This window comes from Dermacentor variabilis, chromosome 2 (assembly GCF_050947875.1).
Source record: "Dermacentor variabilis isolate Ectoservices chromosome 2, ASM5094787v1, whole genome shotgun sequence".
NCBI lineage: Eukaryota > Metazoa > Arthropoda > Arachnida > Ixodida > Ixodidae > Dermacentor > Dermacentor variabilis.
Window position 1 is genome coordinate 200,340,606 of NC_134569.1, and position 13,544 is coordinate 200,354,149.

The following is a 13,544-nucleotide window of genomic DNA, read 5'->3' on the forward strand; positions in this document are numbered from 1 at the left end:
TTTGACTGATAAAGTGAATCAGCCCACGTACGAATGAAAAAAAAGAAAAAAGGACGCCACACGATATGTATTGTACATGTACCATAACGCTCCTTCGGAAAAAATGAACAACGAGCCGGCTTCCAGAGACAGAATGTTAACCACTGCTAAACACATCAAACTAAACAAGCACAGCGGGAGGTCACGCACGAGGGCTGGCTCTTCTATCCGGACTGTTTCCGCAGCTAGTGCAAACGAGGGGAGTTCGTCAGAGTCAAAACCAACACGACAGACGAAAAAGAAAAAGCAAAACAGATGGCATGCTGTCCAAGTTCATACTCATGAAAGTAGAGGTCAGTAGAAGGCAGCGAGAATTACATTTACGTAATATATAAAACTAACTTTTAATTAACTGCGACTTATTAGGAGGAACTGCCACGATTTCCGAGAGCTCGGGCAGGAATCTGGGCTTTAACCGCGCGAGCGCAAAATTTAAACTGTACCGCTCTCTCCAGAAAACGTTCTTCTAAAAAAAAAAGGGGGGGGGGGGCACAATGACAACGCACACTGCAGCGGCCGCGAATGCACCGAACACCTGGAGCGCACAGTCTCACGTATTAGAAAGATCTGAGCGGAACTCCTGGTGGAGGCAATTTACTTCCGTGGTGTTTGAGTAGAACAATCCGCCACTGTACTGCAAGATGGAAGAAGAAAAAAATGTGCAGGTCATCGCGCAGGTGAAACGAGCCAGTGTGTGTGTGTTTTTGTTTTTTTTTCTTTTATCTATCTCTCTCTTTTGTCCCCCGTAATTATATGCCTGCGGGACTGCAAATACTGCGAAAGGGCAAGCAGAGGCAGCATTATGAAGAAGTGCCAAAGAAGAAAAACACGAAAATTATGTTGCGGTGTTGGAAGCTGGACGTTTGAGAGCTCAGATAATATTTACTTCCGTCGTTTCTTGATTCAATTAGAAAAGCTTATTTCACTTTCTTTGCCACCACTTAGAAATATCTGTTCCAGCGCCCCCTCCTTGGCTTCATTGTTAATGGAACAAGCACGTTCCACATCTGACTTCGCTTTTTTAAATTTTCTTTCGAACGTTTCTTTTAACATTAAGTCGAAGCGCGGGTTTAGCGAGAAGTATGAAATAAAAAAATACAGTGTACGCAACTAACGGAAATACATAAGATACTGTGCACCGTGCTCGCGGCATTTGGCTCGGGCAGGGGGCATGTCTGCGCAGGTGGCCATAATTTCGCGGGTCGCAGGACTCCAAGCTGCGCCGACACATGCACTCACCTACCCCCCCTCTCTGTCGCGCGCGCACGCACACACACACACACACACACACACACACACACACACACACACACACACACACACACACACACACACACACACACACATATATATATATATATATATATATATATATATATATATATATATATATATATATATATATATATATATATATATCCTTTGCTGATATAGATTCTGCGACGCGCCGTCGTAAAGTAGGAGCCTTTCTGTCGTATGCCTTCGTTCTCTCTTCTGCTCTCCTTCCATTTTTACTAATTTTCCTCAAGTTTCAGTTTTGTATGCTGCTAAGTCCTCTCGGTGTAGGCGATCATTTGTCCCATGTCTTTTTGTCTTGTCTGGAATGAGCAAGCACGTGTGTGCCAAAGGCCAAATGACAACGGCACGCAGCTCTATCATATCGCCGCGAACTGTGCGTAAAGTTGGGACGGGGAGGGGGGGGGGGGGGGGAGGGACTCTATCGAGCTAAATACGAGAGGCAGAGCGCAGCGCCTCTTTCGCGCAACGAATTAAGACGAACGAAGTGGAAGGAAGAGGCACGGCTTACGGCACAGTATTCTGTGGGAGGCGCGCTTGTGAATTCTTCGGTAGGACGTATCGCTCAGCTTTCTTTGCGCTATGTAAGGTCACACGGTCGCCCTCTTCACTCTGGCGTAGAATGCAAGCTTGAATGACGTTAATTAAGAATCGAGACTGGAAGCGTCCGCCGTTATCTGGTCTTTTGCTTTTCTCCAAGTGGCGCCAGTCTCTTCCGAGTGTCCGGCTTCGTACAACGCCCGACGGCGCAGCGCACATGGTAGAGCGCGGGTGAGATGAAAAAAAAAGAAAGAAAAGAAAAGAATATCCACGCGAAAACTTCACCTTCACTTCTCTCATTTTGTTGCGACTGCTTCGCAAGTTGTGCAGCTTTTTCCTTTTCGGCCAGGCGCTTTCTGCTCGCCTGTATTCGTTTGCGTTTTAGTTTTGGGCTTTGCGATTTCTGGCTTCGACTCGCTGGTAGAAGTCTTCAACGGAAGAGGAGGAGGTGGAAAGAGATAGGGAAATAGATGGATATTAGCTAGTCCAACTTCCGCCTTGTCACCCTGTTCTGGGGAAAGGGAATGGGAAATAGAACCAGAGAAGGGATAAATAGAGAAAATAAGTGCGCATATTAACGCATTCTAGGGCGCTCCAACTTTTGAATTGACTGCTGCCCTTAAGAGGAAATGAGAAGCTCAGCCAGGCCACACACGTCACTGGTAATGCGGGAATTCGTGCGCAATAGCTGGAAAAGCCACCATCCTTTCCCATTCTTCAATTATATACACATATAAAGCATGTCACAGAGCAGCTAGAAGAATTGTATAACACACGAGCACTTATTCATAAGGCTTCTGGATTAGGCGTACGATGTAGACGAACCCGATAGACCTATACAAGCAATTCGCCTGTCACGATGCTGCTTCTTGCAGGGCACCGAGACGCGTATTACGTTCACGCGCCGACGCATGTTAACGCGTACATGTGGTCGTTACGCCATTCAGCCTATCGCAGCTTCCGACGATGTCAGCCAACGGGAAAGCTGACTGACTGACGATACACGATTTCCTCGCTTAATAATTCAATGGATGCCGGGGTGATGCCCGAATGCCCGCGCTTGACAACGGCGAAGCCCTCCTCGATGAGCTTGCACGTGCTCGAAGGCGATTGCCGTTAACGCGAATTATCGCGGTGATATGCACAAACCGCACGAGCCACCATGGACCGCCACATGGACCGGACGAGCATAATCCTGTCGAAATCCCCCGCGTCTGATTTATGTGCGTGTCTTCTTTTTTTATTCGCTCGCGCAGGTCAATAATGCCGTCGTTAATGCAGCAAACAGCTGGCGGGGATCACGGCGACTAGCGGTGAGCAATGAGCCGGACCCCTCTTCCAGTTCGGTTCTCGTCACATGTATAGGCTGACGGAATCCACAGCAACCACCGCACACGGCACCGATACGGCGAGACGGCGCCTACAAAAGTCGCCGCCCCCGTTCCCAAAAGCGTTCGACGCAACTTCGCCGGGCTCCAAGTACGCGCGCGGTTAAGCACTCGCAGCAGCCGCGCCGGAAACTGCGGACTCTGGACTTCCGGCGCCGCAGCTGCCCGCCACAACAAGCGGCTCTCTTTACGCGAGCGCGCCTGAGCAAGCGCCGAGCCACCGTGTGCATGCGTGGCGGCCTCGCGAGCCGCACACCGCCAGCCTCTTGCGCCGGCGCAGCGGCCTGGAAAGTGCGTTCCGGCGGTCAGCTGAGTGTGAAGCTACAGCGCAACGTATTTCTTTCCCTAGGTTCAACTCTACCGCAACTTGCTTCGCACGTTACTCGTTCCAAAGGTCAACAAATCTGTCACGCCAGAAATGCAAGCGAGAACAAACTACTCGATTAGCTGTAAAGCAGTGATTTGGGCTTGTTGGTAAGACATCGTGAGGCTTATAGCGCGTGAAAAAGACAAGGACGAAAGTGAGACGTGACACACACAGGGGCTAACTTGCAGCAAAAATGTTTGTTTTGTTTCAAGTTAGCGCCTGTGTGTGCCACGTCTCACTTTCGTCCTTGTCTTTTTCACGCGCTATAAGCCTCACGACTCGATTAGCGCTTTCCCCTTCAGTGCGGGCGCTCAAGTGCACCTAGAGCAGTCTGCATAAAAGTATTAATTCATTCACATACTGTCAGCCCATAGACAGGACTATTACAGGAGTGGAATGGAAATGTATAATAGTTAACATTCTGGAAAACAATAACATAGGATATTTTTGCATTCGCATCTAACGAGTGAAGCGACAAATTAATATCACCGAATAACGAATAAGCATATTGTTAGCAAATAAACGCACCAAGTAACATATAGGCAAATATATATATATATATATATATATATATATATATATATATATATATATATATATATATATATATATATATATATACGAGCCATCTTAAACTGGGTCCGTATTTACAAATCTTTTCATCATCTGCAAGCTATCTTTTCGCCGGCTTGCCTTTGCTAATGATATGACCAGCATAATAATTGGCCGGAACCTCCGGCTGGAACTTCCGGTCACAAAGAAATATAGCGTAATATATTTTTATGAATACGGCTCTTGATCTTTTTCCACTAACAAACTAAGACAGTTTACGCGCATTTCGTTTTTATCTACTCTATTTCTTTCCTCTTCACTTATGTGGAACAATTAACACCATACCCAACCTGAAAACAACAAAACACCACAAAACAACAAAAATATAGAGCCCCAAGACTTTCACACAGTTGCCATGTGAGGCAAACTCACTTCTTTTTGTTCCACACAATATCACGAATATAAGCTGGTCCGCCTTGGCAAATAGCTGTCAAAAATTTGACTCGCCATTCCGGCATACACGAAAGGTGATGTCTAGCGAAGCTGTTGCACGACCGCCACTACACCTGCTGAGGGGGGTATTCATGGTTCGGGTGCTTGCTTTGAGCTTGTTTTTTATAGGAACATATGCTGTTCTGTGTGTTGTACGGATGATTTCAATGACTGTGTGCACTGTTCGCTTCACTTTGCTGAGCGTTCGTAGCCTCTGCCTTACTGTGGCATGAGCAGTTGTATTGCCTGCTTGCTTACGGGGTTATGAGCCATTGCTGACGACGATAGATGCTTGTTTTGAGCTTGTTTATTTTTTATTGAAACGTACGCTGTTCTGTACGTTGTATGCGTGATTCGAATGAATGTATGCACTGTTCGCTTCACTTTGCTGATTCCTTGTAGCCTCTGCATTACGAGGGGAATGAGCCATTGCGTTCTTGCTTGCTCATGGGGGATATGAGCCATTGCTAATTGATAATTTTGTGAAAGTGCGGTATAGACTCATGTGTTCTCTCTCTCTCTCTTTCGCTCTCCATTTCCCTCCCCAGGTGTAGGGTAGTAAACTGGACTCAGTCTGGTGAACCTCCCTGCCTTTCCTTCTTCCCTTCTGTCTCTCTATGTTCCCGCACGGACACGAAAAATGCCGACCACCGAGAGGCTAACAGCTGCGCTGCAAAACTTCAGGCCCTCTCGCAAGCCCTGCTCGATTACAAATGCTTTAGTATGCACTGGTAATTTCACTAGCGCACGCGCGCGGAGGCTTAGGGAAAAACAAAACTATATTTTAAGCTCTGTTTTTTTTTTTTTTTTTAACGGCGCTGAGTGTGCGACTACTGATGTTGGAAACGTTAAAATGAATTTAAATAGAAAGCATTCGGCTAAACGCGGACCGCTTACGCCTTGTTAGCTCTCTTCATCAGCAAGTAAATCGGGCAGTAACGAGTTAGTGTTGCAGTCTCACGGCGCGTGAGGCGAGCGCCAGGGTTTGTGATCTAGCTGGCCCTGGGCTATCTTGCTGGTGATGCTGACCAGGGCAGCGATCAAACCGAAACGCGCAGTGAATACGTAGCAGCTATTCTAGCATCCTTGTTTTACGTGCGCGTTTTGCTCTCCTGCTTACTTTCGATTACTTCTGTTTCATCTTGTTTCATTTTTTTATTTTATTTTTTTTTCCTGCGCGTTGTGGGCAACGGCCGCCGCATTAAAATCCGCTCGCGCTTTCGTTCCGCTGGTCTGAACGTGCCTCGGGCGGGTTAACAGCATGCAAGTCTCTAAGTTCAGTTCACACATAAGCTATCTGAATAAAAAAAAAAAAATGTAACCGCGGAAGAAGAAAAGCCTAAACGTGTGAAATGCACCGGCCACTTCAATTACTCTAATCAGCAACGAGACCCGCAGAAGCACGGGCCCGCGGCAGGCTAATTATGCATGCGGTGATGACGCACGCGCTTTAGTTTTAATACACGAGCTCTTGTTTGTTTCCAGCGCGCGGGGGAAAGCGCCAGCCGCGCTTCCTCCATAATCGCCGGCGGCTTGTTTTACGATCTGGCAGCAGTTACAGTAACTGGCGCACGCTTGACTGCCGGTGTTCACGAGTATACAAACAAACTGGAGGAACGGGTTTTAAGGTCCGCTCATTTTCGCTCGCTCTCAATGTTCGTCGCAAGAGTTGTACGCCATGCAGCGAAACGTCAGCGCTTTAAAACATCAAGCACGACGTTTTCTTTTTCTTTTTTTTTCAAGGCTCGACCTGTTGCGAAATGAACGCCACATCGAGAATCCGATGACGCTGTCCCTAGTGTGCCCGCCGATCACGCGAGGGCGCAGCTGTCAATTCTTCAGGCCTGTCAATTCTGAGCGCGCAGTGAGTAAGTGCTTCCAACAACACAGTCTCCCGCTAAGCGTGAAGCTGTCGTTCTATTTCTGCACGCTTAAGGGCGCAATTGTAGCCGAAATTCATCGACGAATGAGTAACGCGCACGGTGCAACTTTCGCGAGCGACAGCAAAGTGCGGCAATGGTGCAGGAACTGTTTGTAGGAGGACACGCAGACAGACGTTCGTGATGCAGGCGGGCAGGGAAGGAAGCGAGGGCCTACACCGACGATCTATTTTGGCGAGTCGATCAGGCGATTCGAGCAAAACCGTCGGTTCACAATTTCTCTGTTGAGTGATTCGTTTCGCGAAATTTCACGGTCAGCTCTCTATACCACCGTGACTGAGACACTCCAGTACCGCAATCTCTATTGGATCACAGCGCACAGGAAATCTACAGGGACTGATACAGTAAAGACACCACCAAGCACCTTTTTTTTTTTTTTTTTTTTTTGCTCTGTCAGTCTCTCTCGATTCACTGTGCGCTGTGATCCAATAGATGCGTATAACCAACTGGCCCACCAGTTCGTTCGGCAAACCCTGTGCGAGGTGGGTTCCCAAGATGATGGACGAACATCACAAAACAGATAATGGACGCAGCCTTAGCGTTTCTCCAGCGCTACCACGATGGAGAAGATTTTCTTTTTTTTTAAGAAAATCATCACAGGGGACGAGACATGGGTTCGTTTCGAAACTGAAGAAACAAAAGAGCAATCCCAACAGTAGATACATTCTGATTCCACGAAAGCGAAGAAGTTCAAGCGAACCTTCTCCGGCAGAAAGTGCATGGCTACTGTGTTCTGGGACAGCGGCGGTGTTCTCTTGGTGGAACTTGTGGAAAGTGGCACGATCATCACTGTGGCCTCGTACAGCGCGACTACCAAAGGCAATTCAGAACAAGCAATGAAGAATGTAGTCATCGGGCATTGTCCTCCTTCGCGACAGTGCGCGGCCGCACAGTGCAGCTGTAACGAAGAAGCTCCTGCAACGTCTTCGACGGGAAGTGTTTCATCACCAACCGCACAGACCGGACTTGGCTCCCTCTGATTGCCATCTGTTTGCTCACACGAAGCGCTGGCTAGGAGGTCGGGAGTTTGACTCGGACAGCGAGCTCCTGACCAGCGTACAGAATTGGCTCAAAGCGCTTCCTTCTATGACCAGGGTGCAGAAAAGTTGGCACCACGCTATGAGAAATGTCTCAATTGGAGCGGCGACTATGTAGAGAAGTAGCTGGGAAGTGTATGTAAATGTTCCAAATAAAACAGCTTTGATTTTCACTGCGGTTTTCATCTAGCGACCGATCGGACCTCGAAAAAGAAATATAGCCCTCGTAGCTTAACCCAAAACGACGACGCTGCCGCATCGTTGAGTGAGTGGTTGGCCATGCAATCGCCTTTGTGTGCAATTACCTTTACAATTACTTCGTCCAAGGAATCAATCGGCAAACGCGCGCACATTTTTTAGTGCGTAAGCATCCTTTGGCGAGTACGCCAGGAAAATCTGTCCGTAACGCGAAAAGTGTAATGCCTTGTATCTGCACAAAAATGCGTAATTTGAGAAATTAACGCATTTAATCGTTATACTAGCGTAAATGCAGATAATTGGTAGCTTTATAAGCGATAAGAAAAATACTGAAACAAAATAAAATATTGATCAGTGAGAATACCCATATGATAAAATTTACGCACACCGACAGGAATATTTAAGGCTCCATGGAAAATGCATGGATAAATCTATAGTAGGGTTGGGCAAACTGAAATTTGTGGGTGGGCCAAATGAAATTTTGGGGTGGGCCAACTTAAAATTTGTAGGTGGGCGAACTGAAATTTGGGGGTATACTTACGCATACTTAGACAACTCCAGTGAAGTTTCTGCGTAATATTTTGGGCTGCGCGGACTCGTATAACATAATATTGCACGCAAAATAAATAATGAACCTGTAACGTTGCGCTCGTATATGTCGTCGAGATACAACGTCGCGGAAGAATACAGGAGGTTCCGTGGCGGTCTTACCTGCAGAAAGTGAAAAAGAAACAAAATTCAGTCACTGTGTCACCTGACGAAGGAGGCTTGTAAGAAACACACGCCAGAGCAAAAAGAACGAAAAAAAGATTGTTTGCACTGCAGTGACTGACGTCCAGTTGTAAACTGCAGCACGCCGACATAGTAACAAGCCGTAAATAAAATGAAAAATTCAACGCGTGTGCTTTTGTGATTTACAGCACGGAAGAAGCTATATATTACGTCGTAAACACCCCGGTGAGACCTTAGAGATCTTGTCTCATAGTACGGGACCGTAGTTACACAAAACTCCCTGCCTAAATCAGAGGCAGTTAGTTCATCGTTATAAAGGCTCTCAGTGCGAATCGCCATCTAAACCAGGCAAGGAGTCGCATCTATTTATAAAGGTGCAATATCCTTCTGCAGTCAAGAATATTACGCTTATAACCAGGTCACCCGCATGGCGACCTGCGCGTGGTAATTTTTCCGCTATAGTATGCCCGGATACAAGTACCTTGGCTTCATTTTCATACTTAACGTATTGTGGTCAAAGCATATTGAATTCATGCAATTAAGCACTTAAAAATGGGCCATCTAAAGCGCACATTGCGAAAAGCCCCACGAGAAACAAAATTGCTAACGCAGAAATCCCTCGTCCGACCCATTCTCGAATATGGTTGTCCCATCTGAAACCCTTTATAAGGTATCAGGCATTTTTTTTTTTTTATTGAAGTGAATATTAGGAGAGGTTGGCGCCTTTATGGTGGAACCGGCTACTCCTTGTCACTTGGCAAAGGAAATAAATTTGCGTAGAAAGGGAGAATAGCGACACGAAATATGGCACTCAGTAGAACACTGGATGAATAAAAAATATACAGTCCAACAGTACATGAGTCGCAAAGTTGTGTGCATTAGTTCAGTCCACGTACGCATACATAAAGTAAGATATTTAGAACAGCCATAACACACAAACATGTAATGCACTGCAAGTACAGAACAGAATTATACATTTTGCATAAAAGTTGAGATCGCCACATAAACCAATTATGATCACGAACAACGTTTATGTTACTCATTGTTTGGATCGCACCGCTGGCGGGATCGGTTGCGAGGAACTCGGCGCTGACGCCCGTGGTTGTACCTGGGTCGCAAGCCCCAAGGGTAGCGTTGGCCTGGCGGCCTGGGGTACAACTGGAAGCATCCGAAGGTCCCGGCAAAGCATGAGTCGACTGGTAACAACAAAACAACTTGTTTATTTTAACATCGCAAAGAGTTGGCGGTCAGGTTGACCGAAGTAGAGAGACGGGAGAGCACTTCACTCAACAGAAGAAATCGGAGCCCTCCTTTTGGCGTCCGGGGCAGCTGTTTTTATACTCTCGCAGTTGAGGGCAAGAAGGAACCCCTCAAAAGACGAGCACGTGAATGTACAATGGGCTAATGGTGACGCACACTGTCGTAGCGATGCCGTAGCACCATGTCGAGCACGATCTCGTAGCACCCTGTCGTAGCGCTGCCGTAGCACCATGTCGAGCACGATCTCGTAGCACCCTGTTGTAGCGCTGCCGTAGCACCATGTCGAGCACGATCTCGTAGCACCCTGTTGTAGCGCTGCCGGTCGGGCACAATGACTGTAATGAGAGGATGATCCCTGCTTTCGCTTCGCCTGGTTCAGGCACAATGACTGGAATGCGAGGGTGATCCTTTGCGGTCGCATCGCCGCAGTCGCGCCTGGAAACACCTGGCGATGAGCGTTGCGGCGACGACGATCGGGCCAAAAATGTCTGCCGCCCCGCCGCAGTCGCGCCGGCAAAACCACGTGTCGCAGGCGAATCGCAACAGACCGCCCCGCCGGGGGAAGGAGATCCCGATGGACAGGGGACTGCATCCGCTGTCCGGAGGGATGTCGCTCGATGATGCACATAACCGAAGTCGGGCGTCCCTCGACGTTTCTTGAGCGCAGCGCACAGAGAAGGCCTCGTTCTCTCGTTCAGGTTCGCACGGGACACTGCAAAGTGACTTCGGGAGAGTTCACATTTTTGTTCTCGTTCCCGGCAAGCGTTAGAACTACGCTGAAACTCAACCGCTCAGTCAGCAAGCACGGCACAACCCTCACTAAGCCCTGCCAGGCTCTTTCCCCTTTTTATACCACTGCCTAGTTCCTTACAGTAGTCTAGCATCACTCAGAACGCGTCCACAAATTGGAAAATTGCACTAGAAAGCATATCATCACTTTGAAACACTAAACAAAAGCAATATGTTAAAAAAAATCCTGCCTCAGGAAGAAAAACATCAGTAACAAACAATTTTGAGGCTGATTCCTACGTTAGGGGCTTCGACTTAAGCCATCGGCGTTACCGTTGAGACTCCCCTTTTTGTAACGCACCTCAAAGGAATATTGTTGTAAAGCGAGGCTCCAGCGCAGGAGGCGGCCATTTTTGGGAGAGATGGTCTGCAGCCATTGGAGAGGGCAGTGATCCGTCTCAATGATAAACCTCGAGCCGGCTAGATAGCATGACAATTTCTGAACGGCCCACACGAGACACGCACACTCTTTCTCGGTGGCGCTATACGCCTGCTCACGACTGGTCAGCTTACGACTAGCATACAGGACGGGGTGTTCTACTTCTCCATTTTCCCGTTGGCACAGTACAACGCCCATGCCTCGCTCACTAGCATCGCACTGAACAATGAACCCTTTTGTATAGTCTGGCGATCGTAGCACAGGCTGGTTTGTTAGGGCACTCTTTAGGGCGCTAAAAGCTCTTTCCTTTGTCTCGTCCCAGACGACTGTTTGAGGCTCTGTTTTTCTTAGAGCATCCGTCAGGGGAGCCGCGATATCAGAGTACCTAGGGATGTACCTCTGATAGTAGCCGGCGACACCCAAGAACGACCGAATATCGGTCTTGGTGCGCGGTTGCGGAAAGTCTCGCACAGCGGCCACTTTTATTTCAGAGGGGCGGCGACGACCCTGACCAATCACGTGACCGAGGTAGACAACCTCGGCCTGTGCTAACTGGCACTTAGGAGCCTTGACTGTCAAGCCCGCTTCGCGCAGGCGGGTTAGCACTGCCCGCAAGTGTGCCATATGCTCAGACCAGGATGCGGAGAATATCGCTACGTCGTCTAGATACGGTAAAGCGAATTCTTGCTGTCCCCGCAACACTTTATCCATGAGGCTTGAAAAACAGTATGGCGCGTTCTTCAAACCAAAACTCAACACTTTAGGACGGAATGTTCCCATTGGTGAAATGAACGCCGCATACCTACTAGCCTCTTCTGTAAGTGGAACCTGCCAATAACCCCTGACAAGATCTAGGGTGGAAATAAACTGAGCGCTACTAACTTTCTCAAGGCGCTCCTCGATGTTAGGGATCGGATAAATTTGATCCTTAGTGATGGAATTAAGCCTGCGGTAGTCGACGCAAGGACGAGGTTCCTTGCCCGGTACCTCAACTAAAATCAAAGGGGAGGTATAATCACTCTCACCTGCCTCAATAACACCGAGCTGTAGCATTTTCTTTACCTCAGCCTCCATAATATCGCTCTGGCGGGGTGACACCCGATACGCCTTGGATCGTACTGGCTCTGTGGAGGTAAGTTCTATATCATGAGTAAGTACAGAAGTCCTACCAGGCCTCTCAGAGAACAGACCTTGAAACTCTTGTAATAGCTGGTGTAGTTCGGTTTTCTGCTCGGGCGACAGCGGTGCTTTACTGATAAGGTCACTAATGACTTGACCGGTGTCTTCCCTGTTCGTCACTGAGCCTAGTCCCGGAAGCTCGACCGGAAGCTCTTCAGGAACGTTTACCATCATGCACACCACTGCTTCCCTTTGTCTATAAGGTTTGAGCAGATTACAGTGGTAAACTTGCTGTGCTTTCCGCTTTCCTGGCAGACTTACCACGTAGTTAACGTCCGACAGTTTCTGAACAATTCGCGCTGGGCCCTCCCACTGCACGTCTAGTTTGTTGTTTAGCGATGTGCGCAATATCATGACCTCATCGCCCACCTCAAAACGACGGGCCCTGGCTGTCCGATCATAATAAACCTTGGCCCTCTGCTGGGCCTTTGTCATTGCTTCACCTGACAACTCCTGTGCCCTTCTTAAGCGTTCGAGGAGCTTAAGCACGTACTCCACCACGACTGGGTCGTCGCCCCTACCTTCCCACGATTCTCGAAGCATGCGAAGCGGAGATCGAAGCGAGCGACCGTACACCAGTTCAGCTGGCGAAAACCCCGTAGCCGCATGCGGCGCGGTCCTTAAAGCAAACATCACCCCAGGCAGACACAGCTCCCAGTCAGTTCGATGTTCAAAACACAACGCTCTCAACACGCGCTTCATGACGGAGTGGAGCTTCTCAACGGAATTCGACTGTGGGTGGTACACTGAGCTGTGTAGCAGCTTTACCCCACACCTTTCGAGAAAAGTTGTCGTCAAAGCGCTAGTAAACACTGTGCCCTGATCTGATTGAATTTCTGCAGGAAAACCAACTCGCGCAAATATGGACAGTAGTGCATTAACTATCTCAACTGAGCTGAGTTCTTTAAGCGGCACTGCTTCAGGGAACTTTGTCGCTGGGCAGATCACAGTCAAAATGTGTCTGTACCCCGTGGCTGTTACCGGCAGAGGTCCCGCAGTATCAATAACGAGCCGTCTAAAAGGCTCCGTAATGATAGGTACCAATTTCAACGGCGCCCTCGATTTGTCCCCTGGTTTGCCCACCCGCTGACAAGTGTCACATGTCCTCACGAAATGGTCTGCGTCCCGAAAACACCCTGGCCAATAGTACTCTTGCAAGAGACGGTCCTTAGTTTTCTTAACTCCTAGGTGTCCGGACCACGAACCCCCATGCGACAAGCGCAACAGATCCTGACGATAGCATTGAGGAACGATCAGCTGATCGAACTCCACTCCTCTGCGGTCTAGATACTTCCGGTACAGGACTCCACCTCTTTCCACAAAACGCGCAGTTTTCCTGGCGATACCTTCTTTGAC

The 13,544-nt window shown here is 48.3% G+C and overlaps 1 protein-coding gene across 1 annotated transcript in view; it reads right to left on the reverse strand.

Moving 5' to 3' along the window:
* The window catches only part of LOC142570628 (uncharacterized), a 508,617-nt gene that overhangs the window by 490,904 nt on the left and 4,169 nt on the right, over positions 1-13,544 (reverse strand). Inside the window, exon 2 of the mRNA XM_075678990.1 lies at positions 8,485-8,560. The gene's annotated coding sequence lies outside the window, so the exon portion shown is untranslated. The remainder of the gene's footprint in view (positions 1-8,484; positions 8,561-13,544) is intronic.